The sequence below is a fragment of the Cupressus sempervirens genome, chromosome 4, assembly GCF_028749045.1.
Source record: "Cupressus sempervirens isolate cs-2001-9-10 chromosome 4, ASM2874904v1, whole genome shotgun sequence".
Lineage (NCBI taxonomy): Eukaryota > Viridiplantae > Streptophyta > Pinopsida > Cupressales > Cupressaceae > Cupressus > Cupressus sempervirens.
This window is the reverse complement of record NC_143121.1, coordinates 158,260,038-158,282,009: the sequence shown is the minus strand read 5'-3', so window position 1 is coordinate 158,282,009 and position 21,972 is coordinate 158,260,038.

The following is a 21,972-nucleotide window of genomic DNA, read 5'->3' as shown; positions in this document are numbered from 1 at the left end:
CTAACCTAAGAACCATTTTGACCTATTAGATAACAACATTTTTCCTAAGGTATCTTAGGTTTCTTAGAGACATACATCATATTATCAAATGGGTCATATGGGTTCATAAGTTTCCCTATGACCACTTTCAACCTATTATATGGAAACTTATGTTTGTAAGGGTCCTAGGACCCATATGATCATATCTCTTATGTTTGATTTAGCCAAAATGTTCTAGGGTACCCTATGAACCATTTAGAACCTTTTGATGAAAACCTATGTTCCTATGGGTCCTAGGAACTCTAACAACATATTTGATATGTTCGAATTGATCAGAAGGGACTAGAGTACTCTATGACCCCTTTCAACACATTTGATGACAAGATATGTTTGAATGTGTTGAGACAATCAATAAAGTATCCTATGACTAATTATGACAAATCAAATTATAAAATAATGTGGTAGGGATCTTAGGAAACCTAAAGACATATATCATGTCGTCAAGTGGGTCAAATGGGGTGGTAGGTTCCCTATGACACCTTGAACCATTAGCTAATAACATATAATCTAGGAAGATATCTCATGTGTTTGAATGGTTTGAAAAGGTTCATAGGGTACGCTATGACCTCTTTTGACACATTAGATTATGTAATATGTTCTTAGGCGTATTAGGAACCCTAGGGCTATACATCATATTAGGAAATACATCTAATTGGATCATATGGTATCCCATGACCCCTTTCAAATTATTAGATGATAACATATATTTCTAGGTATCCTAGGACCTCTACAAACATATCTTATATGTCTAAATGGGTTGAAAGGGTTCATAAGGTACTTTATGACACCTTTATACCCATTAGATGACAAAATATGTTTCTAGAGGTCCTAGAAATCCTAAGAACATATCATGTATGAAGAAAATAGGTTGAAAGAGGTCATAGGGGGCCCTATGATGACTTTCTAGCCATCCAATGACAACATATGTTTCTTGGGGTCCTAAGACTCATAGGAACATATATTATATGTTTAAATGGGTTGAAAGGTGTCATAGTTTACCCTATGTCCACTTTTGACCCATTAGATGACAATATATGTTTCTAGAGGTCCTAGAACCCTTATGAACATATCTCATATATTTTAATAGTTTGAAAGGGGTCACAGCATACCCTATGGCACCTTTCAACCCATTAGATGACAACACTCATTCCTAGGGGTTTGAGGATCATTCAAGACATACATAACCTCATCAAATGGGAGAAATGGTGACATAAGATGCCTACTCTATGACCTCTTTTAATCCATTATGTGATGACATATGTTCCTAGGGGTCCTAGAATTGTATGGTATATATCTCATATGTTTGAGTCGTTTGAAAGTGATTATAGATTATTGTTAACCATATTTGCCTCCCACCAAAAAATTGAATTTAAATGTCTAAGCCCACCCAATGGAAGAGGAGACAAAGGAAGAGGAGACAATCCACCTATCTAAAGAGACCCCTCATTTTTTGAGGAGGAAGAAGAAGGAGAAAAGTTTTTTCCTTCTTTCAAGGAACAAATCATGGCTTTTGAGCCCTTGCAAAAGAATGAGGATCCTCTACAAGTTGTGCAAGAAAAGAACCATTTGTTGTAGTAGGCACTCCTCCATGATGTGAGAGATGGAGAAGAGAACCTCAAGGATAGCTCTATCCTTGAGGAGGAATATGTTAATATGCATGAAGTTTTACCTCAACCTATGCATGTTATTGCAACTATAATGGAGGAGATCAATGAAGAGGATGATCATTTGGAAGATTTTGATGCTATCTTCTCTTCCATAGATATTGAATCATCATCTCCTATACATAAAGACTATATTCTACAATAGAAACAAGTAAGTCACACCATACTATAGCTCCCAAGGAGGTGGTTTAAGAACAACATTAAGACAAGGTGGAGATTTTTCCTTCACAAGAGGAGGAGTTGCTTCCAAACTAGCAAGATACTACCATTGCAGAGTACAATCAAGTGGTCAAGGATGATTCCTTTACCCTTGTACCATCAAATGATACCCCATAAGGCACCTAGGTCTACAAAAAATCAGAAATTTGTCCTTAGTCATGCTTACATTGAACATGAGGGTGAAGTTTACAAAGAGGAGAAAAAATGTTTTTCTCTAAAGAGTAATGCCCCAGTGCTAGAAAGCTTCATTGTTTTCAGCATTGGGAGGAAGGTATTACATGCAGTAGTATGTTTTTTGTGCTTGCTTCCATTTTCAACTACCCTTACACATGAAAAGAGAAACCAACTTGTGAGGAAGTGAAGCTACTTCAACAAACCAATCAATTGGTTTGCTTGACCTTGCATGTATGTAAAATTATGTACATAGTAGGGTAGATTCTTTTTTGTTTTCCTACTTTCCAAGAAGTGCATGGGCATAGGTTTTCTCTCTATGAGATAGCTAAAATTTTGAAGTTATAGAGGTTGCAGAGGGTTTATGTTCCTAGTTTCAGTTGTAGAGTTTGTAGAAGTTTTTTGGTTCTTGGTTCCAATTGTAGAGAGCACATGATCCACATTTTTTATGACTATGTAGCCCAATGGATTCTTTAGGCCACTAGTCTTATGCATAGTAGGCTTGCATCCCCTCTGAGTCACAAGAAATGTTAACCATATTTGCCTCTTGCCAAAAAATTGAATTTAAATGTCTAAGCCCACCCAACAGTCACTTCCCACTTTTAAATATTTAAATGCCAATGGAAATATGAAAATAAAACCTTATTGTATTTCCTATCTTTTATGTCGCTATACAGATGTTTGAAGGAATTATTTCATGTGGGTCAAGTTTCTTTAGTAGGCTGCTATAAACAAGGTGGATGAGCTATTAGAGCACATTGGCATATGATGGCATTTACATTGGCTAAGCGTTTGACATGTCAAGGTCATGGGCCACATGTTTTGTGTTCTACCTTCTACTATCTGATGCAAACAAATAAAGGGTGATCACTTTTTCACTTCGAGAAGTTTCTCGATCTATAGTTATAGCAATAAAGTGATGAGTTTGCATGTGGTAGGTGGGTCCGCTCTATTTGGTAAAATGTGTTCTAGTGGCTCAGTTTCAAATGGGTTGGGAAAGGATTGTGCTTGTATTGGTTGGTGCACTGATAGGTTGGGTGTACCTTTGAGGCCATCACATGGAGGAAGATCAATGTCTCTCATTTTGTGCTATGGGAAAATAAATGAAATTTAGTTATAGTGACATAGTGAGCACTTGCCATGTATCCATGTGGGCCCAGTAAGGTAGTTATGGTTCAAACTAATTATTATGTGACCATCACTGTTAAGTTGGAAGTTGGTATAGTTAGTAGGTTTTGTGATCAAACACATGCAGACTTCACGAGGTGCTAAAAAAAAAAGAACATTGACCCACGTGGCATATTATAGTTGCGTGCCTGGGTTGAAAAAGAGATGGTTTTCTACATGAAAAAGAGATGGGTTCCTACATAATCTGATCTTCATGATCGATTCCAACCAATTTCCAATGAATGTCGTGCTCAGTGAATCAAGGAAAACACTCCACCACCTCTATTTTATCCATTTGCTTGCTCAAAGTGACGTAAATGGCATCATTCTATCTTCTTAGGGCTCTGTTTTACTAAAAGATTGGATTTTATTGTATTCAAATCTGTGCCAAGATCAGATTTTCTCCAGTTTTGTAGGATTGTCCTTCACAATCTTAAATGGTAGTGGTTGGGTTTACGTTAAGGGCATAAAATATCTGAGTTATCCTTGAGCTATAAGGATAGCTTTTGTAAAAAAAAATTAGGGTCGACTCTTCTCTACTTTCTTTGATATTGCTTTGTAAATTCAATGTAAATTCCCTTTGCCTCTGAACCTATATGATATTCTATATTATCTCGTCCAACCATTGATGTATTGTGAAAGATTTATTTTCTTCTCATTGTTTTATTATTAATATCTACAATTTTGCATGACTGTATCTCTTTGACCTATGAATGATATATAAGTAAATTCTCTTCTTCCTTGTGTTATTTATTTGGGTTTTCTAATTTGCATGTGATTGTTAGATTAAAACAATTCCAAATGTGTATATCTTTTGGTTTCATGATGGTTTAGGTGTGCATGTATGGGTGGGGATTGGCTTGAACACTCTATTTTGGTGCATTGTCCCTTAGGTTAGAATAGGTAGATTTTCTTTCATGCATTCCCTCTCCCTTTTCCTCTCCAAGAGTAGTTAGGTGCATCCTCATAGTAAAGGAGGTCAGCTTTCTCTAGAGAATCAACCTCAGAGTTCAAGACCCATAGCTTGGATGTTGTTTCCATGTTTCACAGGATTGTTCTTAGGTAAAAACTTTAGACAAGGGTGCAAGCTTTTGTGACAACAGTTACCCTATGAAATGTTTTGACCCTTTTGATAACAACATATGTTCCTGTTGGTCTCAAGACCTCTAGAAACATATATTATATTCTTGAATGTATTAAAAGGTGTCATGGGGTACCCGAAGAGCCCTTTAGACCCCAACATATGTTTAAATGTGTTGAAAGGGTTCATATTGTAGCCCTTATGTGGCATCAAATGACAACATATATTTACAGTGGTGCTACAACACCTATAGACATACATCATGTCATCTAAAGGGTCAAATGGGGTCATAGTGTACTCTATGACATGTTTCAACCCATCAAATGATAACATATATTTCTATGGATCCTAGGACCCCTAGGAACATAGCTCATATGTTTGAATGAGTTGAATGTGGTCATCGGGTACCATGTGACCACTTTTAACCCATTAGATGACAACATATGTTCTTAGTGGTTTTATATCTATTAGGGACATGCATAAAGTCATGCACTAAAGTAAATGAGATCATAGTCTATCATATGACCCCTTTTGACCCATTTTATGATAAAACATGTTTCTAGGGGGCCCAGGACTCCAACTAACATATCTCATGTGTTTTTATGAGTTAAAATGGGTCATAGAATATGCTATGACCCCTTCCCACCTATTATATGTGAACATATGTTCCTAGGGGTCTTAGGACCCCTAGAGACATACATCATGTCATTTAATGGGTCAAACGGGAATACAAAGTACTGTACAACCTCTTTCAAGCTTTTTAATGACAACATATGTTCTTATGGTGCATAGGACCCCTAAGAACATATCTCATATGATTGAATGGGTAGAAAGGGGTCATTGGGTACACAGCGTAACCTATGACTTCTTTTGACCCATTCAATGACAACATATATTCATATGAGAGTTACGACCCCTAGGTTCATACATCATGTCATCAGATGGCTCACCTTTCAACCTATAAGATGACAATATATGTTCCTATGAACCATTAAGGAACATATAATCTTATTAAAAGGGTCAAAGGGGGTCACAAGGGTACCCTATGACCCTCTTTGACCCATATGTTATATGATATTATATGATATATTATAATATAACATATGTTACTAAATAGGTAGAACGTATAATATATATTTTATTATATTGAATATATGCTTTAGTTTTTAAATTTTGGTGAGAACAATCTAGTACTTGAATTTAAATATAACACCTAGTATATTAGGTATCTGATATGGTTAGGATAGTTAAACTTGGAAAAGGTTATAGAATTGGTGGGAAATAGTCAAAAAGCATTTAGAAGTGCTCTTAGACAATACCAAAGTAATTTTTATCTCATCAAAAAAATTTTGGACCCCCATTATCTTGTATACACCCATATGCCTTATGTAAGATAAGGAAAATTATAAAATTCTACACTCTATATTTAGTCTTTTCACTAGTGCATACATTTTATAGGGTGTAACACTATTTTTTTGATTTCCCAAGAGATATCCTCAGAGATTCCAAACCATAGGAAATGTCCCCAATAGCTTGTCTACCTTATAGTGTGTGCACCATATTAATTTTGGTGAAGCAAAATAAGGATTTTAAACATTTTGGTCTAACCTATTTGTATGTTTACTAATATCTAAGTCTATTGTGGAATACCTCTCATAGTGAAGAGGAGGACTCCTAAGGTTATAAGCTATTTCACATTTAAAATAAATAGATCATCTTGTTAGGTAAACCAATAAACCCCAAACCATAATCACATTAGAAGAAAAGGAATTATATTATATGATTAGGATTATGACCCTAAATATGTGTTGGATTATGTGGACAATACAACATATCATAAATATAAAGGTGTCACCAGGGTTTCAGTGTCAAGTGACAAAAAAAAGAAAAAAATTATTTTTGTCCCCTTCTTTCAATGTTAATAGGAATACTACTTGATGGAATAATGTTTCTCATTATGATATTAGTGTGCCTATGAAGTATATGGATTTTAATGGGCTTACTCTTATAGATAGTGGTGGTTTTACTCCTAAGGATGTAGACCCCTTGATCCTGGATAATTTGACTATAAATGCTAATTTAAGAAATTTATTTGGTAATTAGAATATGATATTTAGTTGGATCATACAAGTTCTATATAATTTGAAAGAATAGTATGAGAGGGTAAAATATTTTAAATATGACCATGAGGAGAAAATGAAGGTTCTTAAGGATAACATTCATAAGGCCTAGGAGAGTTTTGGTGTGGTGGTCAGAGTGATGGCCAATCATTAGCTTTTAATCAGTTCAAGAGATAGTTCTCCCTTCTCTTTTAAAATTGAATACTCACATCAACAACACTAAATCAATCAAGAAGGTAAAGGCTATTGAATCAAACACTAGAAAGAGATATAGTGATCATTTATATAATGTTGATCCTTACATGGAAGATCTTAATAAATACCAACCTTGTTGGTAAAGACTTGACATTGAAGATAAGCATATGACCCTTATTGGAAATGCTATTAGAAATGTTAATAACACTATTGAAGATAAAATTTAGAAGAATGATAACATAGTTAGAATTATGTATCTTTTTTTTGGTTTTCTTATTTTTAATCGTTTCTGGTTTGTAGGGTTGTTCTCTATGATATTTTTGTGAGATATTTGGCTAGTGATATTATTCTTGTCCCAAATTGTTTATGTTTAAGACTAGTTTTTACACTCTAATTCTAAATGTGTTTTAGGTCCTTGTAAAACAATTTTCTTTCTTAAGAATAAGCATAATCATAATCCTATCTCTAATACTTATCTTAATGATAAATTGTTAGCAATAATAAAAAAATTAATTTGAATCATATTCATAATAATAATCCTAGATTCCAACCTTGGGAACCTCTTATTAAGGAGGTATTGGGTTCAAATCTACTTAAGTTTAACACATAAAAATAGTTAATTTTGACAAATAATAATAATCTAAGATTTAAAAGATTGATTTTCATATATTATATAAGAAATATGACTGTCTATTACCAACTCTTAAAAGTATAGGTAGTGGGTTTCAATGGGTTTACTCTTATAGATAGTGGTGGATTTACTCCTAAGGATGCAGACCCCTTGATCCTAGATAATTTGACTATAAATGCTAATCTAGGAAATTTATTTGGTAATTAGAATGTGATATTTAGTTGGTCATAGAAGTTCTATATAATTTGAAACAATAGGATAAGGGGATAAAATATATGAAACATGACCATGAGGAGAAAATGAAGGTTCTTGAGGATAACATTCATAAGGCCTAGGAGAGTTTTGGTGTGGTGTTTAGAGTGATGGCCAATCACTATCTTTTAATCAATTCAAGTTCCCCCTTCTCTTTTAAAATTTAATACTCCCATCATCACCACTAAATCAATGAAGAAGGTAAAGGCTATGGAATCAAACACTAGAAAGAGATATAGTAATCATTTAGATAATGTTGATCCTTACATGGAAGATGTTAATAAATACCAACCTTGTTGGTAAAGATTCAACATTGAAGATAAGGGTATGACTTATGGAAAATATAAGCCACTATGTGGCACTTTTTTAATGGTTGTTGGTTTGTAGGGTTGTTCTCTATGATTTTTCATAGATTTTAAGCTTGTGATATTATTCTTGTCCTAAATTGTTTATGTTTAAGACTAACTTTTACACTCTATTTCTAAATTTGTGTTTTTGGTCCTTGTAAGACAAATTTTCTTTCTTAAGCATAAGCATAATCATAATCCTATCTCTAATCCTAATTTTATTGATAAACTAGTTCAAATCCACATAACACATAAAAATAGTTAATTATGACAAATAATAATAACGAATCTAAGATTTTATAGATTCATTTTGATATACTATATAAGAAATATAACTCTATTACCAACTCTTAAAAGTATTTAACATAAGCCTCTTGTTATAGGCTAACTTGTTAGCCAACTCTTAAAAATATTTCCAAAAAAAACTAGATCATATTACAATCTTTGCCTTTATTATTTTAATAGATAATATAATCTTTTATATTTAATCAAAGATTGTTCTATGATTTATAACTCATTTTTATCTCTTAAGAAGAAAATCTTGTTCAATGTATACGAGGAAGAAGGAAAGACTAGGGGTTATTAAGACATTGATCTATTATACATATGATATAGATCTGTGATACAGGTTATGAGGATTTCTTTTGCCAATTGTATATTTGATATATATCTCAGTGTTACATATTGCTAAGTTGGCTATTAGAATTAATACATGTGATATAGATTGTGATACATGTGGGTTATTAGGATTTTTTCTATGAATTTTATGCATACATTGGTCTTACATATTGTCAAATTGACTATTCTAGTTAATGCATGTGATATTGATCTCTCCTAAGTGTGATATAGATCTATTTGCAAATTTGTCTATTAGATTTAATCCATGTGACATTGATCTGTTACACATGTGATACAGATTGTGATAGATGTGGGTTATTAGGAATTTTTCTACAAATTGTTATTTTTGATACATACCTTGCTCTTACATTTAGCCAAATTGGATATTTAAATTAATACATGTGATATTGATCTGTTGTACATGTAATATAGATCATAATCCATGTGGATTCTAAAATAATATGACAAAAACATGAAAATATTTAAGTTTCTTTCTTTTCTTATTATTTTCCCAAATAATTATTTTTATATTGAAAACTTTATTTTAAATTTCAACTTAATAATTTATTAATAAAATATAGAAAATGTATTTCCCATTCTTAAATTCTTAAATAATATAATCTGTACATTATAAAAATCAGTAGACATAGCAGTTTCCCATTGCATTTTTAGTTAGTACAGATGAGTAAAAACTCATGTGCCACAATCATTGAAATTACCAAAAAAAAAAGAAAAATAGGCCATAAAAATTATGACACTTTTACCTCTACAAAAGAGAATTTCCAGACCATGGCATTTCACATGAAGAGATATCTATCTTTGTAGATACTTGAGGCATCAATGTCAAGAAAACTTTATAGCTAAATGACTGCAATGAAAATCTTGAGTATTGTAGCAGTGGATAGTAGGAAACCAGGCCATGCAACATTTATACAGACTAGCCTATGGGTCGGTCTTTTTATAATCTTTGTTATTCAATATTTTCAATCTAGTCTTTTCATAATAGTTGCATTAGGGTATATAGTTTTGAACACTGAAATTGTTTTAATAAGTACTGTGCAGTGGTCTTATTATTGAGATTGATTTTTATTATATATTAAGTTCGATGAGAATTAGGTAGATCGAGATGTGTGTATCATATATCTGTAGAATATTGTTTTCTTGGCTTCTAACTTGAAAGAGAGTGTTTTCCTATGAAAAAGAATTACACTAAAAATAAAATATGAATATTTGTTCATTTATTCAATTTATAGATGTAAAGACATTGTTTATGAACAAACTAAATTGATTAATGATAAAATAATTCCTTTTATAATTTATATTGTAGACCATTGTTATTTTTCATTTGAAATCTTTATTTTAGATTACATTTTGTTGATCTATTATCATAATATATCTAAACAAGTCTGATTAATTGAATTAAATAGATATTTGAATCATTTATAAATAAATGCTATTTTATTTCAGATCACATTAGATATTTACGCCGAGAGGCATTCTATATAATGGCAGCACAAATGCCTAGCACGAGAATATGCCAAGATTCCTTGTCAATAAAAAAGAATTGGGAGCGGTTACAAACTTCCAAATTAAATATTAAAAAAGACGAAATAATATCTGGCTAAAATAATAGGAAGCCAAATGGAGGCCAAAATAATAGGCCAGAAAAAGTAGGGCTCGAAAAAGTAGGACCCGAAAAAATAGGGCCCGAAAAAATAGGGGCGAAGTAATTTCAATATGATTTTTTTTTTTGTTAAATATAATTTTGCATGCACATTCATGCTTTTTTTTTGTGGGGAGTGGGGGAATTTGAAACAAATTCGTGGAATGTGAAGATACGTCTGTTGGGGGATATGAAGAGCCTCTCAGAAGTTATAAAACCAAGGCTCCTCATTTCATTTTCATTTTATGTTTTTGCAGGAAGGAAGAGGTGGAGGTTATTGGAGGATTAGATTGGAGTTTTTGAATAGGAGTAAATTGAAGTTTTGGAGTAACATTTTTGCAGGTCAGATTTCTATTTTTTATTTACATTTTCATTTAGATTTAGAGGTAGATGTAAATTGAAATTCAAAGTTAGTTATAATATTCTACTTTGATTTAGATTTCAATTTTAATTAATTTCATTTAGATTTAGAATTCTGTTCATAACTATTTGGGTTTGCATTTAATAGTTTAGTCTTGCATGTTTGATTTAGATTTAGATTTGTATTCAAAATCTATTTGATATATATATTTTATAATACTTTTCATTGTTAATGGTGCTTGATGGGAGTGTTTTAGGGGTGTCTTCTTTTCTATTTCTGAAATATTTTGGTCCAATATGTACTTTCCTAACCAGATCTATCCATTTTCTTCTGATTCATGCATGGAGCTTCCTGGCGCTATAAGCGCATTACTAGGACTGAATGGGAATGGATTAAAGATAACTGACTGATTCTGGATCTGGATTTGCATTTGGAATTGGCTCTGTTGTGGCTCCAATTTATAGGTTCCTTCCTGCTACCTATTCTTTTGGTGCTTTAATCTGGTTAAGTGCGGATTGAGAGCTTCTAGCTCATTCCCACCAGTTTGTAATTTTGTCATGATGTCTAGCGTGTGGCATTCTGATGGGATTCTTCATTGGAAAATGGTGTGAATAATTATGTCAATGCTGAACAACTTGTCCAATGTGATAATTGCTCTAGATATAGAATGTGGCCATGGTGATTTTCTTAGCAATACAATTGAAAAAAGGGAAATTTGGTATTAACACAATGTTATAGGAAATCTCTGAGTAGAAATGCTTATAAATACATTCAAATTTCTTTTGTAACTCATAATATCAATCTCACTTTTTCTTGTGCTCCTTTAGTCTAAGAAAGATAACAGATTGGAGTAAAAAATTGCTTCTGTAACGGCAGTTGCAGGTGCAATTATTTTAGCAATTTTGGGCATTCTAACTATTCCTGTGATGGGTACTTATGTTTTAGTTCTTAGATCATGTGATTTGGTTGTATTTAGAGTCTTTTTAATAATGTTTGAAACTACGAGAATGGAGGAAAATTTTTAGTTTTTGTATTAATTCGTCTGTTTAAAATATATTACAATTGCCATATTTTATATTGAGAAATGTCTCATATGGACTTTCACATGCTTATTTAACTACACTACAATCAAGACTAACTTTGTACTTAATCTAATTTTATCGAATGAGACTGGCTCAAGATTCCTATGTAACTATTGTTATAACAAACATAGATAGCTGTAGAACTTGTGATTATTGTTGCTGCTATTTTAAATTTTTTATAATTATTATTAGTCTTGATGTTGTTTTTAATTTTATTATTACAAATATTGATTATTAATATCTATGAGTTCATCCAGAGAATAGTACTAAATCTAGAAAAAATTAGTAATAACAGTTTGAGATAACTGCAGAAAGTTTTTATTTTCACAAATATTCTCTTTCTTTTGAAAATCTGCTATTATTTTGGTAATTGAATTGTAAAGTAGAAAGGAAAAACTTTGTATAATTTTTTTTTGGTTACTGTTTCGCTTGCAGTTTTTATTTTATATGAAAGTTTATTATTTTTTTCAAATCTTAAAAATAAAGATTTTTATATATGTAATTTTATTTTATTATTAAAATAATAAGATTTTGGAGGTTGTAAAATATTGAAGTTTAGAAATTATTTTAGATTTTACAAATGAATTTTAACATAATATTTATATTAAAGAAAGAAAAGATAATAAAATTGTTACTTAAATCAAATATAAAATTATAAAATTTTACCTAAATTTATTAATTGTATAAAAAACTATTAAAGATAATTAAGTTCTATTAAATGTACTTGATTTTATATTATAGAAATACAAACAAAATTATCAAATTGGGACAAAACTTTAGAAATGAAGTCAAATTTAAAGAGAGACAAATAACATGAGGTGACATGTGTGTGTGTGTGTGTAACACACACACACACACACACACACACACACACACACACACACACACACACAGAGAGAGAGAGAGAGAGAGAGAGAGAGAGAGAGAGAGAGAGAGAGAGAGAGAGAGAGAGAGAGAGAGAGAGAGAGAGAGAGAGAGAATCAACATGAGGCGACGTGATACAGAGAAAGAGAGATAAATAACATGATGCAATGTGTGTGTGTGTGTGTGTGTGTGAGAGAGAGAGAGAGAGAGAGAAAGAGAGAGAGAGAGAGAGAGAGAGAGGGGGGGGGGATGATCTTAGAGGGGGTAGAAGGAAAAGGGAAGAGGGGGGAGAGATGAGCCCTGGAGAGAAAAAGCATAAGAAGGGTCCAAATAGATGGAGATGGAGATGGTGGAGAGAGAGAGGCCATGAGAGAGAGAGAGAGAGAGAGAGAGAGAGAGAGAGAGAGAGAGAGAGAGAGAGAGAGAGAGAGAGAGAGAGAGATAAAAGGGGAGTAGGGAGAGATGAGCTAAATAAGAAAAAGAATATATAAGGCCCAAAAGAGATGTAGACAATGATGGGGAGAGGAAGAGTATGATGGATAGTGATAGACAATGACAATAATTATGGAGGGAGAGATGTATATGTGTAGAGAAAGATATGGAAAAAGAGAACAACGTAGGGGGAGTGGGGAGGGTATACATTATTGGGGGGGGGGGGGAATTATAGAATGGGACATGTGAGAGAGAGTGTGATTATAATTAACCCTAACCCTAACCCTAACTCTAAATTATAATTATAATTTAGAGTAATAATATTTTTTAATTATAATTTTATTAGTTATAATATGATTAGTAACCCAAAAATTATCTTAACAGCAATAATAACACAAACCCTAACTCTAACTCTAACTCTAACTAGATAATTCTAATTTTAAACCTAACCCTAACCCTAACCCTAACCCTAACTCTAACTCTAACTCTATCTCTAACTTTAATTCTCCCCCTAACCCTAACCTTAACCCTTTATAATCCTAAATCTAATGCTAATCCTAACCCTAACCCTAATTCTAATCATAATCCTAGCCCTAACTCTTACCCTAACCCTAAATCTAATCAGGTAACTTTAACCTTAACCCTAATCTAACCCTGATCACAACTCTATCTCTAACTTTAACTCTAACTCTAACTTGAACCCTAACTCTAACTCTAATTCTAACTCTAACTCTTATATGAACACTAACACTAAAACTACCTCTAATTTTAACTCTAACTCTAATTGTAACCGTAACCCTAATGCTAATCCTAACCATAACCCTAACACTAACCCTAACCCTAACCCTAACCCTAATGCTAACCCTAACCATAACCCTAACACTAACCGTAACCCTATCTCTAACACTAATTCTAATCCTAACCTTAATTCTAACCCTAAATATAACCCTAACTCTTACTCTAACTCTAACTCCAACCCTTATTCGAACTCTGATTCTAACTCTATCTTTAACCCTAACCCTAACTCTTATTCTAACCCTAACACTAACCCTAACTATATTTGTAACCCTAATTCTAACCCACACCCTAATTCTATCTCTATTCCTAACTATATTTCTAACCCTAATTCTAACCCTAACCCTAATCCCATCTCTAACTCTAATTTTAAACCTAACCCTAACCCTAACTCTAACTCTAACCCTATCTGTAACTGTAACCCTAACAAGAACCCTAATTCTAATTCAAACCCTATCCCTTATCGTAATTTTCATCCTAATGCTAACCCTAACTTTAACTCTAACCCTAACCCTAACCTTAACACTAACCCTAACCTTAATTCTAACCTTAACCCTAACCTTAACTCTAACACTAACCCTAACCCTAACTTTAACACTAACCTTAACCATAAACATTAGTTTGTCCCTAACTCTAACCCTAAATCTAACTCTACCATAATTGGACTCTAACCATAACCCTAACCCTAACTTTAATCTTGGCTTAAAACTTTTCCCTAACCATAACTCTAGAACCTTAACCCTTACTCAAGCCCTAACCCTAACCCTAACCCTAACCCTGGCCCTACTATAACCCTAACCCTAACCCTAACCATAACCATAAGTCTAACCCTAACCTTAACCATGAGCATAACTCTAACCCTAAACTTAACCATAAACATAACTCTATGCCTAACTCTAACCCTAAATCTAACTCTACCATAACTAGACTCTAACCCTAACCCTAAACCTAACTTTAATCCTAACTAAAACCCTAACCCTAATCCTAAACCTAACCTTAACCCTGACTCAAACCCTAACCCTATCCCTATAATAACCCTAACTCGAGCCCTATAATAACCCTAAACCTAACCCTAACCTTAACCATGAGCGCAACTCTAACCCTAAATCTAACACTACCATAATTGGACTCTAACCCTAATCCTAACCCTTACTTTAATCTTGACTCAAACCCTAACCTTCACTCTAACCTTAACCTTGACTCAAACCCTAACCCTAGCCTTACTATAACACTAACCCTAACCATAGCCATAAATCTAACCCTAACCTTAACTATGACCATAACTCTAACCCTAACCTTAACCATAAACATAACTCTAATCCAAACCTTAACCATATCCATAACTCTAACCCTAACTTTAACCATAAACATAACTCTAATCCAAACCTTAACCATAACTCTAACAATAACCATAACCATAACTCTAACCCTAACCTTAACCATAACTCAAACCCTAACCCTAACTCCAGCCCTAACCCTAATGCTAACCCTAACCCTTATTCTATCCCTAAGGTTAACATTAATTGTAATGGTAACTTTGTCCCTAACCATATATCTATGTTTGACTATAACATTTTATATTACAATATGCCGAAAAGAAAATTACTTTTTTAAACCATAATCCTACCCCTAACTCTAACCTAAATATAACCCTAACTGTAAATCTAACTCTACCATAATTAGACTCTAATCCTAACCCTAATCCTTAGTTTAACCTTCACTAAAATTGTAACCTAACCCTAACTCTAACCTTAACCCTGACTCAAAACTCTAACTCTAACCTTAACCCTTACTTTAATCTAGATGAAAACCATAGCTCTAACCCTAACCTTAACCCCAACTCAAACCCTTACCCTAACCTTAACCCTGATCTAACTCTATATACAACCCTAACTGTAAATATAAACCTAACCTTAACCATCACCCTGAAACTAACCCTTTCTCTACCCCTTTCTCTAACTCTAACCGTAAATCTAATTTTAACCCTAAGCCTAAGCCTAATTTTAGCCCTAATTATAACCCTAATTTAAACTCTAACTCTAGCCCTTATTTGAGCTCCAATTCTAACTCTACCTCTAATTCAAACCCTAACTCTAATTCTAATCCTAACCCTAACTATATGTTTAACCTAAACCCTTATTCTTACCCTCGCCCTTTCCTTAACCCTAACCCTAACTCTAATTCTAACCCTAACTATATTTGTAACCCAAATTCTAACCCTAATCCTAACATTAACTCTAACTCTAATTCTAAACCTAACCTTAACTATAACCCTAACAAGATTCATAATCCTAAAAATAACCCTAGCCCTAACCCTAATGCTAATCCAGACTCTAATTGTAACTCTATTCCTAACCGTAACTCTAACCCTATCCATAACTCAAACCCTAACAATAGCCCCAACCCTAACACTAACCCTAACCCTAACTATAACTCTACTCTTCAATATAACATTTTACGTAACAATATGCTTAAAATAAAACTAAATTAAAGTGATGGAAATAAACACCATATATAGAATTAAAAATAAAATATTGAAGAATAATTTTATAGTAAGTTTATACAATTGTATTTAAAAAGAAATAAATAATTCATCACTTACCTTAAAAAAATAGAAAAAAATTTAAAAATACTTTTCCTATTGCGTCGTGATTGCCACTAGCTTATATATATTTCTATATATATTACGCCGAGAGTAATCGTTCTTGAGGCACCTATTTTCATTTTCATAAATCCCAACTGTGATTAAAATAACCTTGGGATTAAATGAAAATAGGCGCCTCGAGAACGATTACTCTCGGCGTAATATATATAGAGGTATATATAAGCTAGTCATTATTACAATGATAGGGAACCAAAAGTGTCTAATTTTTTATTTTTCTTTCATTGCTGCTTTTTATAAGATCTTGTATACTTTTATTATGGATTGATCAGCTTTGATATTACTTAATTTGTTGTTAGAAATAATAATTTCAACTTAGAATCAATTGTCCATCATTAGATGTTTCTAGATTATTAGGTTTAAGTATTTTAGTTGTGTCGGTTGTAGTATTTTCTAGAGGTATGTAGATATTTTATCTTGTCGGCTAATGCTAGATTTCTCTAGAATATTGTATACTTGCCTATAAAAATACTATGTATTCGTTTGAAATCACTTGTGAATATATTTTCTTGTGTTGTGCTTAAGGAGGATTGCAGCAGAGAAGGGGATAGAAAGTCATATTTCATTGTGTGATCCGTAAGTTTCTTGTTGCTCTATTTAGGGTTTGGTATATTTGTGTTTTTTTTAATGAGTTTTATTAGGCATGGCTTTGGGGAGTTTTCAATGGTCAATTCCAATTTTTTTGGAAAGAAATATGATGATTGGGATTTTAGAATGAAGCTTATATTTGATTCTTATGAGTTATTAGATATAAATTTAAATGATTATGTTGACCCTATAGATGAGTCTACTTTAAATGCTAATCAAAAGAAAAAACTTGATGAAAATAGGAAAAAGAATTTAAAAACATTGTAGATTATTGGACAAGCACTGAATGACTCCATTCTTGGAAAAATTAAGCTAGCTATTCGAGCCAAGCAAGCTTAGGACATTCTTGAGACTACATATTAAGGTACACAGTAAGGTAAAGAAGAGAATTTGAGAATTTACAAATGAATGATTTTGATTCTATAGAGAAATTTTCCAATTGTGTTATGAATGTAGTTAATCAAGTAAAGATGAATGGTGATGAGCTTATTGATCAAAAAGTTGTAGAAAATATTTTAAGAGGTTTGTCTCCTAAATCATGATTGCAATTAAAGAATTTAAGGATTCAACAACATTATCTATAAATGAGGTGTTTGGATCCTTGTATAATCATGAAGACACATTGAACTAGCGTAATGGTAATTGGCCAAAGAATGCATTCAAAACACAAATGACATTTGGTAGAGATAGAGTAAGTGGAAATTTTGGATTTAGAGGAAGAGGAAGAGGTAGATATAATTTTCAAAAGGAAGAAGAAAGGAGACCAGATTCAAGAGGAAGGAGAAATCAATACTGGATGCAATAACAACTAGACATCACAAAGGTGTCATAAAATAAATATTCAATGTTATTATTGCAAGAAGTTTGGACATTTTTCAAATGAGTGTAGAAAGAAACATGCTACTATGAATAAGAAAAATGAAAATTTTCCTGAGAGTAGTCCTAAGACATTGTTCATTACTTGGAATGTAGTAAAAGAGAGTTCAAATGATTTTTGGTTTCTACATAGTGGTTGCATCAATCATATGACATGAAACAAAGATTTTCTTGAAAGATTGGATAGATCAATTAAATTAGAAGCGAAGTTTGGAAATAATGAGATAGTGGATGTAAGTGGAAAGGTACAATCAATGCCATAATAGACCATGGTAAGAAATCTATTTCTGATGTATACTTTATACCTAGTTTTAAACATAATCTTATTAGTGTGGGGCAACTTAGTAAAAAATGTTATAGAGTTATTTTTGAGAAAAATGTGTGCACTATATTTGATATGCCTCTTAGTAACTTGGTGATTCCAAGGGTAGAAATGAAAAATAACAGAATGTTTCCACTTTAGATGAAGAGCAATAGGATTAATAAAATTTGTAGCAAGTTTCAAGGCAACAAGTCAAGACCAGACATGGATATGGTAGTTGAGGTGTGGTCATCTAAGTCTTAAAGGATTATCTTTATTGAAAATAAGGGAAATGGTAAGAGGCTTACCCCAAATTAAAGCATCATTAAGTCCACGTGAAAGTTGTGTTTGGCCAAACATCATAGAGAGAGTTTTCTAAAAGGGATGTCATATAGAGTGAAAGTACCTTTAGAAATTGTGCATTTAGATATGTGGTCTAATGAAAACACCATCATTAAGGGGAGCACTTATTTCTTAACATTTATTGATGACTTTAGTATAAAGACATGGGTTTACTTTTTTAAATAAGAATTTGAAATTTTTAGCAAATTTATAGCATTCAGGGCTTTTTTTGAGAAACAAACTAGTTTATCTATCAAGATATTGAGATCTAATAGGGGAAGCGAGTATAAGTCAAGTGAGGTTTTATATTATTGTAGTGATCATGAAATCAAAAAGAAATTTACAACTACTTACACACTATAGCAAAATGGTGTGGCATAGAGAAAGGATAGGATAATAATGGAGATGGCAAGAAGCATGTTGAAAGGTAAGAATCTTCCTAATGAGTATTGGGCTAAGGTAGTTTCTTGTTTTGTTTATATCTTGAATAGGATTCCAACAAATATTGTTAAGGACATTATTCCACAACAAACATGGAGTGGTAAGATTCATAATGTTTATCATCTCAAAGTATTTGGTTGTATTGCATATGCACATGTTCCTAAAGAAACTACAAGTAAATTAGATGATAAGAGCGTGAAATGCATTTTCATTGGCTATGATGAGAAATTTAAGGTATATAGGTTGTTTAATCTTATTACCATAAAAATCATTATAAGTATGGATGTTTTATTTAAAAAGGATAAATTTTGGCATAGAAATATAGATAAAATTGTTATATGTACTACAACAATACCATATGATGAGAAAGATAAAAGGGATCATAAAGATCAAGAGGATCAGTCAAGTGACCAAGAAGAAACACTACAAGGAAGTCCACAAGGGGATCACTTAGAAAATGAAGTTGAGCATGGAGAATCTTCAAATTCACAAGTAATGATTCAAATCCTATATTTGCACAATTGAGAACAAGGATTACAAGCAAGAAAACTAGAAGCTTGAATCAGATTTATGATCAATAAAGTAAAATAGATCTTTATTTTCTCAAGACCCTATATATTTTGAAGATGTGATTAAGGAAGAACATTGGATCAATGCAATGAATGATGAAATAGAATCTATCAAGAGAAATGATACATGGGAATTAGTTGATATGCCTAACAACAAAGATTGTATTGGTGTAGAATGTGTTTATAAGACTAAATTCAAAGTTAATGGAGATGTAGAAAAATATAAAACAAGGTTATTTGCTCAAGGATTTAACCAAAAATATGGGGTTTCCATAACGAGACATTTCCACCTGTAGCAAGACTTGATACTGTCAGAATAGTATTAGCTATTGTAGCTCAAAACAAATGGAAGGTTCACCAAATGGATGTCAAATAAACATTTTTGAATGGATATTTGGAAGAAGAAGTCTATGTGCAGCAACTACTAGGATATGAAATAAGAGGACATGAAGAAAATTTTTATAAGTTGAAGAAGACACTCTATGGATTAAGGCAAGTTCCAAGAGCTCGATACAACAAAATAGATTCATACATGGTAGAGAATGGATTCAAGAGAAGCACTAGTGAACCTACATTATATACCAAGATCAATGAACAAGGTTAGATTTTCATTGTTTGTTTCTATGTTGATGATTTGATCTTTATAGGAAATCTATCTATTGACATGTTTAAATTTGCAATGAGAAACGAATTTGAAATGACAGATCTAGGATTGATGAAATATTTTCTTGGCACTAAAATTACTCAAAATGATAAAGGAATTTTCATTAGTCAGTAAATATGCAAAAGATGTTTTGAAAAGATTTAGATTGATAAATTGCAGCCCAATTTCGATAGCTGTAGTAGTACGAACCAAACCAAACAAAGAAGATACTGAGAAAGGTTTTGACTCAACTAAATTTAGAAGATTGATTGATAGTTTGATGCATCTCACAACAACTAGACTAGATCTTATGTATGGAGTGAGTTTATTCTCTAGATTCATGGACTCACATAAGAACTCACATTGATGGGCACGAAAAAAAATATTGAGATACATTGCAAGAACTATGAATCATGGCATATTGTATTCTATTTTAGATGATACTAGATTAGTTAGATATACAACTAGTTATTTTGTAGGGAATATTGGTCATAGAAGGTGCATATCTAGCTATTCATTTTATCTCGGGACAGTTGTTGTAGCTACAATAGCATGTTAAGCAATATGGATGTGAAGGATTTTGAAAGATTTAATGCAAGCTCAAGATGAACCTACTACAATCTATTGTGATAACAAGTCTACTATTCCACTTTCAAAGAACCATTGCAGATCAGAGGGCTACACTTGCCGATATCTTCACCAAGACTTTAGGACATGAACAATTTGAGATTTTGAGGGACGCATTGGGAATTATAAATATTAATAATTTAGATAGTAGAAATTGGGGGGAGTATTAGAAATAATAATTTCTACTTAGGGTTAACTGTCCTTCATTAGATGTACCTAGATTATTAGGTTTAGATAGTTTGGTTGTCAATCGTACTATTTTCCAGAAGTATGTAGATATTTTGTCTTGTCCAGTAATGCTAGACTTCTCTAGAATATTGTATACTTGCCTGTAAAAGGATAATAAGTATTCATTTGAAATCACTATGAATGAAATACAATGTGCCCCAGCACATTGAGTATCGTGTTTCTATTTTGTTATGCCTCTGCCCATACATTCAATTGTCGGTTTTATAATCAGAAGGATCGAGTTGTGTCTGTTGTATATCTACATATAAGTAACTTAAGTATGTTTCTTTAACTTTGTATTTGTATGTGACAATTACTAATATTTAATACTGTTTTTCTATTGAAATGAATTATGATTAAAGATAGAACATGAATGTTCGTTCATGATTAAAAAAAAATTAATCAACATGCAAGATCACATTTTTTAATCTCATTTTGAATCATTACTACCTTGACATCCTCTTCATCCTCTTTGATCTATTCATCAGTCTTGGCGTTTAACTTTCTGATAGTAAGATCCAACCAAGCTTAGAGGTGACAAGGTTAGAAAAGAAAACCATCTATTAAGAGATTCTGAAATTTGTGAGTTGTATTTACAGGCGGCGGTTGCGGCTATGATGATTTACACAGTGGATATGGGATAGCAAATGGGGCTCTAAGCTGCGTCTTGTTTAACAATGGAGCAACATGCGGATCCTGCTACAAAATTGTATGTGATTGGAAGCAAGTTCCGCAATAGTGCATTCAAGGATCATCCATTACAATCACTGCCACCAATTTATGCCCTGCTAATCCTGCACTCCCCAATGACAATCAGCGTCGTGAGCATTTCGACCTCTCACAACAAGCCTTCTTGCAGATTGCCCAAAACAAACCTGGAATTGTGCCCATCAAGTACAAGAGGTATGCCCTTTACTTTCTGTCATCTATCACAATGTCGGACAATATATATATTTTTATATTGTTAATTGTTTATCAATATTATGTTTATAAA